Source organism: Thalassophryne amazonica, chromosome 19, assembly GCF_902500255.1.
Source record: "Thalassophryne amazonica chromosome 19, fThaAma1.1, whole genome shotgun sequence".
Taxonomy (NCBI): domain Eukaryota; kingdom Metazoa; phylum Chordata; class Actinopteri; order Batrachoidiformes; family Batrachoididae; genus Thalassophryne; species Thalassophryne amazonica.
Genome location: NC_047121.1, coordinates 59077342 through 59088594, shown reverse-complemented (window position 1 = coordinate 59088594; position 11253 = coordinate 59077342).

The following is an 11253-nucleotide window of genomic DNA, read 5'->3' as shown; positions in this document are numbered from 1 at the left end:
GAAAAGCAATCGTGGACTGTGGATGACTGGATGAAAGTCATATTCAGTGATAAATCTCGAATTTGCATTGGGCAAGGTGATGATGCTGGAACTTTTGTTTGGTGCCGTTCCAATGAGATTTATAAAGATGACTGCCTGAAGAGAACATGTAAATTTCCACAGTCATTGATGATATGGGGTTGCATGTCAGGTAAAGGCACTGGGGAGATGGCTGCCATTACATCATCAATAAATGCACAAGTTTACATTGATATTTTGGACACTTTTCTTATCCCATCAATTGAAAGGATGTTTGTGGATGATGAAATCATTTTTTAAGATGATAATGCATCTTGCCATAGAGCAAAAACTGTGAAAACATTCCTTGCAAAAAGACACATAGGGTCAATGTCATGGCCTGCAAATAGTCCGGATCTTAATTCAATTGAAAATCTTTGGAAGTTGAAGAAAATGGTCCATGACAAGGCTCCAACCTGCAAAGCTGATCTGGCAACAGCAATCAGAGAAAGTTGGAGCCAGATTGATGAAGAGTACTGTTTGTCACTCATTTAAGTCCATGCCTCAGAGACTGCAAGCTGTTATAAAAGCCAGAGGTGGTGCAACAAAATACTAGTGATGTGTTGGAGCGTTCTTTTGTTTTTCATGATTCCATAATTTTTTACTCAGAATTGAGTGATTCCATATTTTTTTCCTCTGCTTGGTCTAAAAAAGTAACCGTTACTGACTGCCACAATTTTTTTTTCCTGATTTCTTATAGTGTTTCTTAAAGGCAGAAAGTTGCCATTTGAAATGACTTTAGTTTTGTGTCATGTCTGTGAGCTGCTTTTTTTCTACAAAATTAAACAACTGAATGAGCATCCTCCGAGGCCGGTGATTCCATAATTTTTGCCAGGGGTTGTATATGTGCACTGCAGCAGTGCCACCTGCTGGGAACTACACAACAGAAATGTGGAGCAAAACAAAACTATATATTTTTAAAATATAGTCTCTTACCTGACTGCTGTATGCTTCACTTGTTATGTAATTCCTTTTTGGATGAATGAAATCTGTTATGAAAAGTAATGTCAAGATGTGCCCTTAGCTGTCTTGAGGAAAAAAATAAAAAAAAAAGACTGCACCATTCCTGAAGAAAATAATTTCTCCATGTGTTTTTCACAATGATTTTCTTTGTTTCAAAGACTAAATGTAAAGAAAGTGTTTTCAGGTCAACAGGAGGTTTGTTTTAGAGTTTGTGAGCCTTTACTGGTGTGTTTTAGTGCGGAGTTCCCACTAACAGACGTTGCAGAGTGGAGTTTCTCACAGCAAGTAGATAAGGAGGAGATGGAACTTGTGACCTTCTCTGGTCTCTAGTATTGGCAGTGAGTGAAACGACGTTGAGATGATAAACCATTGTTGCAGATGAGAATTTGTGGTTTCAAGAAATGGTCGAGTGAAGTCTGTGAGGTTCCGTCTCTTTGACGTTCCAGTTCCATCTCTGATCTGTTCATTGAAATGTGATGTAGTGTTAATTTTGTCAGACGAGACAATATATATTGGACTGTTTGTTTTTTCACGATGAAGGTGTGGCAATATCCATTATTGCCACATCAGTAAAACACTGATGATGACGATATAAACATGAATTATTATTGACGAGAAAAGAAAAGATTAAAATGTTTTGCATGAACTAAATACTTAAATAATTTTTCGTCTACAAGCGTTTAATTGCATTCAGTGTTGCCACAGCCATCAAGGAGAACATTCCTGTACTACTGCCGCCTTGTGGCTACAGCACTAAACTACATGGAGCAAATAGATCTTGTGCAAAAATGGCTTGATAATCTGGTCCCATTTTAAATATCATGAGACTGACAAGAAAACCGAATGTCTAATTGTATCTGAGGAGAAGCCTTGCATATTTAAAATATCAGGGAAAAACACAAACCTTCAATCATTCAAGTGTATTTTGTCAGGTAACAACATTGGTTATTTCAGGTGTGTGTGAAACACTGTGTTGACTGAAATGGTAATCAGAAATAATCTAATTGTTTTTTTTATCATCAAAGACTAAAATGTCTTGACTGAAACAAGACTAAAATACATTGAGTTCTCCTTTGACTAAAATTACACTAAAATTAACACTCTTAAACATGACTAAATTAAAATGGTATGTGAATGACTAAATGTGAATAAAACTTTATATGACTGCATTTTTTTTTCCTTCACCTGTTTTGTCACCTGTTTTTAGCTCAGTTGCTTAATGACTAATTCTTTGTGTCACTTAATCTCTTTCTCTTTCATTCCTCATCCATATTTATGTTACCCTTTTATCTCTTCTTATCCCTTCTTTATCGTCTGACTTCCTCTATTGCTGTCTTATTTTCTTGCCTCATCTGCTTTGTCTTCAACCCTGTCATGGTTTTAATTTTCTGTTAATGTTGTCACCCCTCAACAGAAAGCTTCCAAGCCTCCAAAGCCTCTGTACCCCCCCACTCGGAGGACGTGGGAGAGCACGTACTTTGGCGTTCCCCTGCAGAACCTGGTGACTCCAGAACAACCCATCCCGCTCTTCATTGAGAGATGTGTGGACTACATTGAGCAAACAGGTGAATTATCACTCTGCCTCATTTCTTCTATTTCTACTTTCTCATGGCTTTCAAATGCAGCTACAGTTACAGCTACTGTGTGGATGTCAGTGTTGTCAGGAAGTGGGAAGAGTTTGAAGGGTGAGCTACATCGAGTCCGGATGACCAGGTCCGTCGGGGCGCTCAATAACAGTCACACGTGCGCAGCATCAAGTGTAGGTGTGATGGCAAAGTCCTTGCAGAATTTTTGTAAGAGTGCGACACTGTCAACTCCGACCCACGTCGACAATTTGCAAAAGCGGTGCGCACGCTTGAAGTGGGTTCATCCTAGAAAAAATGCATCGACCAACACAGGATTCATTATAGCGGCTCAAATCTTACCACACCCACCGTACAGGCCGGCTCTCGTGCCCTCAGACTTTTTCCTTTTAGCTAAGCTGAAAGGACACCTGAAGGGACGCCGTTACACTGATGGTGCAGAGGGGTGAGCAGCTGTGTGTCACTGATGGTGGTAGAAGACGTCCAACAGGATGCAGAAACTTGGTGTAAGTTTGTGGAAAGACAAGGTGACTATGTGGAAAAGTAACAAAACTGCCTGATGGAGAACATTCCGAGCTTTGAGCAGATATGCGAGTCATGAGGAGTACCTTGCTTCTTGAAATAACTGCGTAGGAGTCAGAATTTTTCAGCCGGCCCGCCTACTTTACAATTCTCAGAAAGTCCCATTGGTTGAAAGACAACACATGGGTAATGTTGTCCCACCTGTCCTGGATGGGTAACTCCTGAAAATGGGTGTGTTTGTGTTCCAGGTCTGACAACAGAAGGTCTGTACCGGGTCAGTGGGAACAAGACGGACCAGGACAACATTCAGAAACAGTTTGATCAGGGTAAAACACAGAGTTTCACTGTTTGTGTTGTTCTATCTTCCTTTTTTTTTTTTAACTTTCTTTGTCCTTTTTCTCCTTCATCTCTCTCTGGCCCCCTCATGTTTCCAACATTCTCCATTTTTCATCAGTTCCCTTAGCTTTTTCTTTAGCTGCCCTTTCTCTCCTCTGTGCATAGTTCTTTCTTTGAGATTATTGTTGAAGTGTTGTTTTTCTACATTTTCTTCCCTTAGCTCCTCCTCAATACTGACTTTTAAAGTTGCACTGAAACTACACTTGGAGCATCTATAGTTTTGATCATTTTCAAATAGTTCCTCAAAATATGGTCTTTTTGATCTTGATTTGAGAGTTTGAAAGCAGGTGGGACATGGACACTAGGGTGCCAAACCCACAATGGATTTTGTAAACCCAGGTTTTATTAACGTTTGTAGAAATCAATGTGAAGAGTACAACAGAATGACAACAAATGGAAAATGGCTGAAATTCCAGCCAAAATGAATAAGATGCAGAAGACACAAACCCGACTACGCCATCGCGCTCAGCACCTTCCCCTAAAGAAAAGTACAGTTGAGCACTACCAGTGATCTCTAGCCCAAAGTACAACTACAATAAAGCCCAACAATCCAAACCAAGTTGGGAAAGGACATCTGGGTAAAAACAGAAGATGGAAAACCCTCACTCTATTTTCCCTTCAGTGGAACTATTAATTAATTTTGTCAAGACAATGGGAATTTTGATCATATTGGCGATGGCATATTACGAATCCCCTATTTAAAGGTTAATAAATTTGTAGTGGTGCCAAAGAAAATTCTTTTTATAACTTATAAAAACCCAAAGGTGGGACACTTTTAAATAATGTTGCTGAATTTGCAGTACCTTATTATTTAGTACCTAACACCTTATTTTCACAGAGATTTCTGCTTCTCACAATCATAGGCAGTATCAGCAGATTCAAAACACACCCGCACAAATACTGTTAACACACACCACAAGCTAAAGTTAGCATCCTGTTACGTGATGGAAGCGTGTTATTTTGGAGGCATGAATGATTAAATCCAACCTGAGTCTGCAGTGGGTAATAAAGAATCATCAGCTATCCCCTCCCAAGAGATTGTGAACACATGAAACCTCTGCAGAGCCTCAGACTGCACTCATCCAGGACACAATTTGTTTGACATGCAGCCCTCTGGGAGGTGCTACACATCACTCAAAACCCAGACTAACAGACTCAGCCTGCAGCCTGCACCATAACATAATTGATATACAAAATTGTGTGCAATGTCTGCAGCACTTTCTTTAGCTGCTATAATTATGTAGGGTATTTATTCTTTTCTTTTTTTTAATGGTACAGTGGCGATAAAGCTGTTCTGGTTCTGAATCGCTGCTTCTAGTTCCAGTGACATTTTGTGGACTTTTCTGCAGGCTACCTACACTAAATAACTGCATTTCCCATAATGCATTTGTAGTTCCAGGCGAATCATGATGCAGTTTGTTGGTCATGTGACTGACATACCTGTGATTCCCTGGTTGAATTAATGAGTGAAAGGCTCATTAAAAGTCTGCTAACGAGTCTTTCATTGGATTCAGGTGTGTTGGAGCAGGGAGACAACTAAGAGTGTCAGGAATGTGGCTCTCGAGGACCGAACTTGGCCACCCCTGGCGTACACGGACATTGGCATCATTGAGAATCTGTGCCGCTTTCTTTCTAGATAACTGCATCAACTTCATGGCGATGGATGTGGCGGTTAACGCTGTAGCCGGAGCACTGAAGGCTTTCTTTGCTGACCTGCCTGACCCACTCATCCCGTACAGCCTGCACCCTGATCTTGTGGAAGCTGCAAGTAAGAACACGCATATTAAAGGAGTGGTGTGTAATTCACATGTGAACAATGCTTTAGAGACTGTAGAGTTTGTTTCCATTAGTCATTTTTATGACCAGATTAAAATTGGGTTGAAGTTTGTATGTCTGAATCAGTTATTAAACGTTTGTGAAGGTGTAAGCAAAGGTCTGAAGGTTCATCTGTCATAGCACCTTGTTGTGCACCAGAGTTATGTGAAAGCTGGAGTGCACACTCCCAGTACCTACATGGAGGCAGGGCTGCCATTACCATAGAGGGCAAAAAGGACACGAAGTATCCAGATGTGCAGTACAGTGTGTGTTGAGTGAATGTGGAGGCCAGAAGAAAACAAAACAACAAAAAATAAAAACCCAAGACAGGCACAGCTGTTTGCCCTCTTTGGTAACGGCACAGCATGCTCCTTGCTGTCACACGGCCAGGCGCGAGTCTGCCCTCTAGCTTTCACAAATGTAACTGTGTTGTGCACAGAATTGCAGAACCAGTGGTGACTAAATTTCTTCTTCTGTTAACAAAACTTCATTTTATTTGAATTTTGTCCTACACTTTATGTCACAGCACCTGAAAATGGTTTTGTTCTGTTGAGTTTAAATGTGACGTGTTTGAAGAACCATCATCAGTAATATAAATACATGCTGTTTTTTGTGTGTGTGTGTGTGTGTGTGTGTGTATTAGAAATCTTGGACTACATGGAGCGCCTACAGGTCTTAAAGGAAATTGTCAAGAAGTTTCCTCCTGTGAACTATCAGGTCTTCAAATACATCATTACACACTTAAACAGGTAATGCACACAGACTCCACAGCTGTTTTGTGTTGACATGTCAGTATACACGATTCGGTTGCTGCATCATTGTGCAAGTGATATTTGACAAGTTTTAAGTCAGTAATACTGTGTTATGTATTCTATGGCAGTGTTTTTGTGGAACGCTTGCAAACGACCTGGTAGGCAGTGGGTCCGTTTATATAAGTGCATAAGGAGCAATGCACAACTGAGGAGCCGGGAGCAGAAAACCACACTGATGTGAAAAGTTCAGTCTTTATTAATAGCCAGTTGTACTGTAGAATTTAGTACACAGAGTAGCAGCAGTCTGTTCAACAAGGACACAGGTAGAAGGTCGAAACACAACAGGTAGAAGGTTGAAGCACAACAGGACGGCAATCCGCAAAACAATAGTGTCCATGTGGAAAAAACATGAATCATGTTAACCAGATGAAGAGGTAGAGGATCAGAGTGCAGTCATCAAACACACCAGGCAGACAGTCCAATAATTGGCAGGCAAGGCTCAAGGAACACAAGGAGGCAGTGTGAATTGGCAGCAGGAGATCAAACACACAGAAACAACGCAGATATCGAAGCTAGATAATCTGGCACTGAAATGGGGGACTGTGAGCGGCTGTATCCTGCATGACTCAATGAATGAGGAGATGAGCCTGCATGTAAACCAAAAGCCTGTGTGCCTGTGAAAATTAGACAAAAATGAAACGGCAGATTCTGCATCGCTGTCGCTGATAGCCACCTAGGTTTTTGTTAACAAGGTTTTTGTCAAGGATGCCTTGAGAAGCTAGGATGGCACGTTTTCCCCGTGTTAACAGCCCAATCCTCGACGAGGGTCACACCCAGATGCAACCCATGTAGAATTTCACTTTGGTCATTTAACTCAGGTCTAGGGTTATTGATGCTGCCACATAGTCTCTCTTTATGGAGTGGCAGTTTGGGATGTTTAGATGTAGAAATGATGATGAGGTCTCCTTATGTTTCTGTGCCATGTAGTTTTATACTTCAGAATCACCCATTTTGTCATATGGACAACTACTTGTGCTCTACAGTGGTTATTATTCCACACCAAATCGGGTCAGGTCACATCTGGGAGCATGCACTGGTACTGTATTCGACACACTATGGAACCACCTTAGGTCCGGGATGGCAGCCACCCAGACAGACAGCCGGTCAACACGCAGCACCAGCGCATGCTCCCAGACTAGGTGGACCTGACAGGTACTGAAACATGGCACCAAATAACCGTTTAAAATATGTACTGTCAAATTTTTTTTTTTTTTTTTTCCCAGGGGTCACATGTTTAATCGGTAAAATAATAATTATCCTAATTGATAAAACTGATAGTGTGTGTGTGCGTGCACGCTGCGGTGGACAGACCTTCACTTGAAGTCTGTCACTGGTGTGGTTTTGTTTTCACCTCTGACCTGCTGCTTCCCATCTCCTGATTTGCAGAGTGAGCCAGCACAGTAAAACCACACTGATGACGGCGGACAACTTGTCCATTTGCTTCTGGCCTACGCTAATGCGTCCTGACTTTGAGAACAAGGACACGCTGTCAACCACCAAACTGAACCAGGCCGTCGTTGAATCCTTTATTATGCAGAGTGACTATTTCTTCCATGATGGGGAAGTGACTGAGAGCCCAAGCAGTGAGGGGACACCGCCACCGCACTGCAATAACATGGTGGAGGCCTTGCTGCCACTGCAGCTGCCACCGCCGCTGCAGCCACAGCAGATCCAGCACACAGTTCAGCCAGATCCACTCTTATAACAACCAGAGGACCACTGTGGTCATCTTTCAATTTTGCTTGATAGCAAGTAGTCCTCAGAGTGCCATTCTTATCTATATATAATGATGGGTGGTGGATTTTTTTTATTTTTTTTTATTCAGCTGCCACGGTTTTGTTATCGAGGTGTAATTGTGTAGGTAAAATCTAGATTATTGCAAACTGACTCAGCACTTGGCTTGGGCCCTCAAATGGCTCAGACTCTTGGGATGACAGGATCTGTGTGAGAGCCAAGACATTTCTGGCCTTTCGCTGTGTAGATGGAAAAACTTTGCGCCAACTTAAGAACTCCACTCTTCTTATTCCCCGCCCATCTGTCAAGGAAAGAAGGGAAGTTGAACACCGAGTCCCCATGACTGCATTTTGTGTCTAAAAGTCCAAACTCTCAGCGTGCCTGGTGGTTTGATTCTGTAACGGTGCTAATAACCAGTTGATAATCTGACAGTGTGACTCATCAGCTCTTCCACCAACCGACACAGGAAGGAACAGCTTCTGTCCTTAAGTCCCCGTTTGTCTTGTAGTTTGCTTTTGGACACCAAAACTTAGTTTGGATAAACTGTAAGTTTAAGAGAAAGATGGTGTTTGAGACAAAACATTTCATGGTTTATCGTTGTAGGAGGTCCTTTGATCTCTTTATTGAACATTGTGACATCACAAGGATTTGACTAGAATAAAAATCAAAATTTGACTAGAATAAAAATCAAAATTCTGTCGGTTAGTGGAGGTGACTGTTGACCTGCTTCCTGTTAGGTATGCACTGGCTTTTGGATGGTTATGTGACAATACTGTATGGAGTCTTCCGCCTCATTTCACAAGGTTTTTTTTTTTTTTTTTTTTTTTTTTTTTGCCCTTTTGACCCCAGTCTTTGAGGAAGTGTTGAATTGCTTGTAAGTTATGGAATACCTGCAGATATGTAAAAGTCTGTGATGAGGGTTCTTAATCAACATGGAATTTGACATGTTCCAGTTACCAGTTTGATGTTTGTTCCTGTAATCATTGGGATGATTTTTGTTTCTATATTTTTGTACCATGTGAGTGAGTGTGAACTGACCTGAGGTCTGTATTTGAAGGCTGGCTGGGAGGTTGCCATTTGGATGTGCGTGACATAAACTGAGGGACAACAGAACTGACTTCACCCCCCATTCAGTGATGGTACATGCGAAGGCACTACTATGTTGCAGTGCATTGTGGGTAGGCGTAAGAAGGTGTCTTCCATGTTTGAAGCTTTGATTTGGAGCACGCCTCCAGTTTTCTGTGCTGGACATAAATCTGCATGTCTCTGTTTCTGCCACTTTGTGAAAAAAAAAAATTAATGAAATGAAACATTTTGAAACTGTAAACTCAGACATTCATGCTTTTGTGTTTTGGTGTAAATGAAAAATGTTAGTTTCTTTTCTGTCATGCAATAACTCTTAATATCATATTTTTTTGTGAACACTTTCCCTAAACAGAAGAATATATATATATATATATATGTAAGAATATAAAAAGTATCTATGAGCATAAAATACTGCGGGGTACTGAACTGATGGTGAATCCAAACCAGGTTTTTTTTTCTGTGTGGGTTAGACTGGTAGGTTTAACTGCCTCTCAAAGAAAAAATAATTCTCATAGCTTTGTGTATCTGATTGTTGAAGACATTTCAGTAAGACTTTTATTTTGGTAAATAAAGGTCTTACCTGTGCAAAGGTGAGAATTGTTTGCAAACAATCACTTAAACTGAACGTTTTTGTTTTACTTTGACTCAGCTGCTGCTTTGGTCATTTTAAACTTTGTGGTGTGTATTTTGAAGAGATCCTAAATCAGAGCACAAGGATGAGGCTGATTACGTGTGGTCTGAGCTTTCAGAGAATGTCAGTGTTCCACACCATTTAAACATCTTAAGGATCGGGATTGTCCAAATTCCACTGAGAACATAGTGCTTCCTGCTAAGAAGTGTTTTTTGGATGAATGTCGAGAAAAAAAGCAAAAGGGAACCCATTGAAGGTCTTCTGGTGTCTACAGTGATGATGACTTTGTGCTGAGGTCGCGGGACTCAGTTTGAACTTTTCATCTTCCACAGCAACTCAAACATAGCTTTGATTTATTGAGAATTTCAGTTTTCTTTTTTACTTTTTTTTTTTAATAAATGTCAAATAACATACTTAAAAGCAGACAAATCTCAGAATGTAGATAGACTGCAGTAATTGTTTATTGAACTTAGACAAATGTTAAATGTCCGTTTTTTTTAAGATGTTATTTTGTTCCATGTGACATAAATCGCAAAGGATCTGGAGCCAGAGGACAGAACCTCATGAATTTTTAATACAAACCTTGTTAATTTACAATAAAATTGCCAAATTTGATCTGTTTGAGTGGGTTTTATGTGAAAGGTAAGGTGAGTTCATATCAACACAATTTGTGTTAAATGTTAAAACCACTTGTTTTTAAGCTGATGATGATGTAGGTAATGAAGCTGAAGTGCAGCGATGTTTAATGGTGAGGAGGAGGAAAACCTGCAGTGACAAGATCGGTCACTGTCGGTGTGTTAGTGATGAGTCACTTCAAGAATCCATCATGGTGCTCACCGCCAGATGATTCAACTAGGAATGGCGATGTTTGTAACTGAAATTACAGCACATAGTCCAGGTTCAGTGAGGTATCACCACAGAGAGGTGGGTCTGTGACCTGAGGGTTCTCTGGACCTTCATCCTGGTGTGGCATCTGTATCAGAAGGAAAATGCTACTGAATTACAGTGCATTTATGTGGTGTTGAGCCATCACCTGGTAATGAAATCAAACTAAACCTTTCCTTAAGGTTAGGACTCAAAGCGGACACAGACATATGGCTGAATAACTCAGGCAAAGGTCAAGAAATGGTAACGTTGCCATGGATGTGTTGACTTACAAAACTGTGTAGAACATGAAATAAACACAATCGGGACAACAAAAAGCAGGATAAATAGCCAATAAATAACCACATTTTATGAAAGTTCATCACAACAAACAACCCACAAAGACGTGAGAAAATTGTCCGACAAGCGAGAAGCCGATTCTAACTTTTGGAATACCAATTTTTAGGCGCACAGTCACCTACCATCGATTATCTGAAGAAAGATGATCTCTGTCGACTTTGTTTCCCGCACCTTGTTTGCTCTGTCATCCTTCCTCATCATTGTCCCTCAGGAACTGAAGCGCCACACTCCGTCAGCCAATCAGAAGCCCAGCCCCGCCTTCACATCGACCAGTTTCCAAGGTAAGCCCCGCCCCCGCCGGTCCTCACGATGAAAGGTGCCGCATCATCCTGCCGCCCCCCTCCCCCTCCCTGTTAGCCTGTTAGCATCTCTGCGTGCAGATGGACGAACGAGCATCAAACATTTTCTCTCTTTATTCGCCAGCATCCGC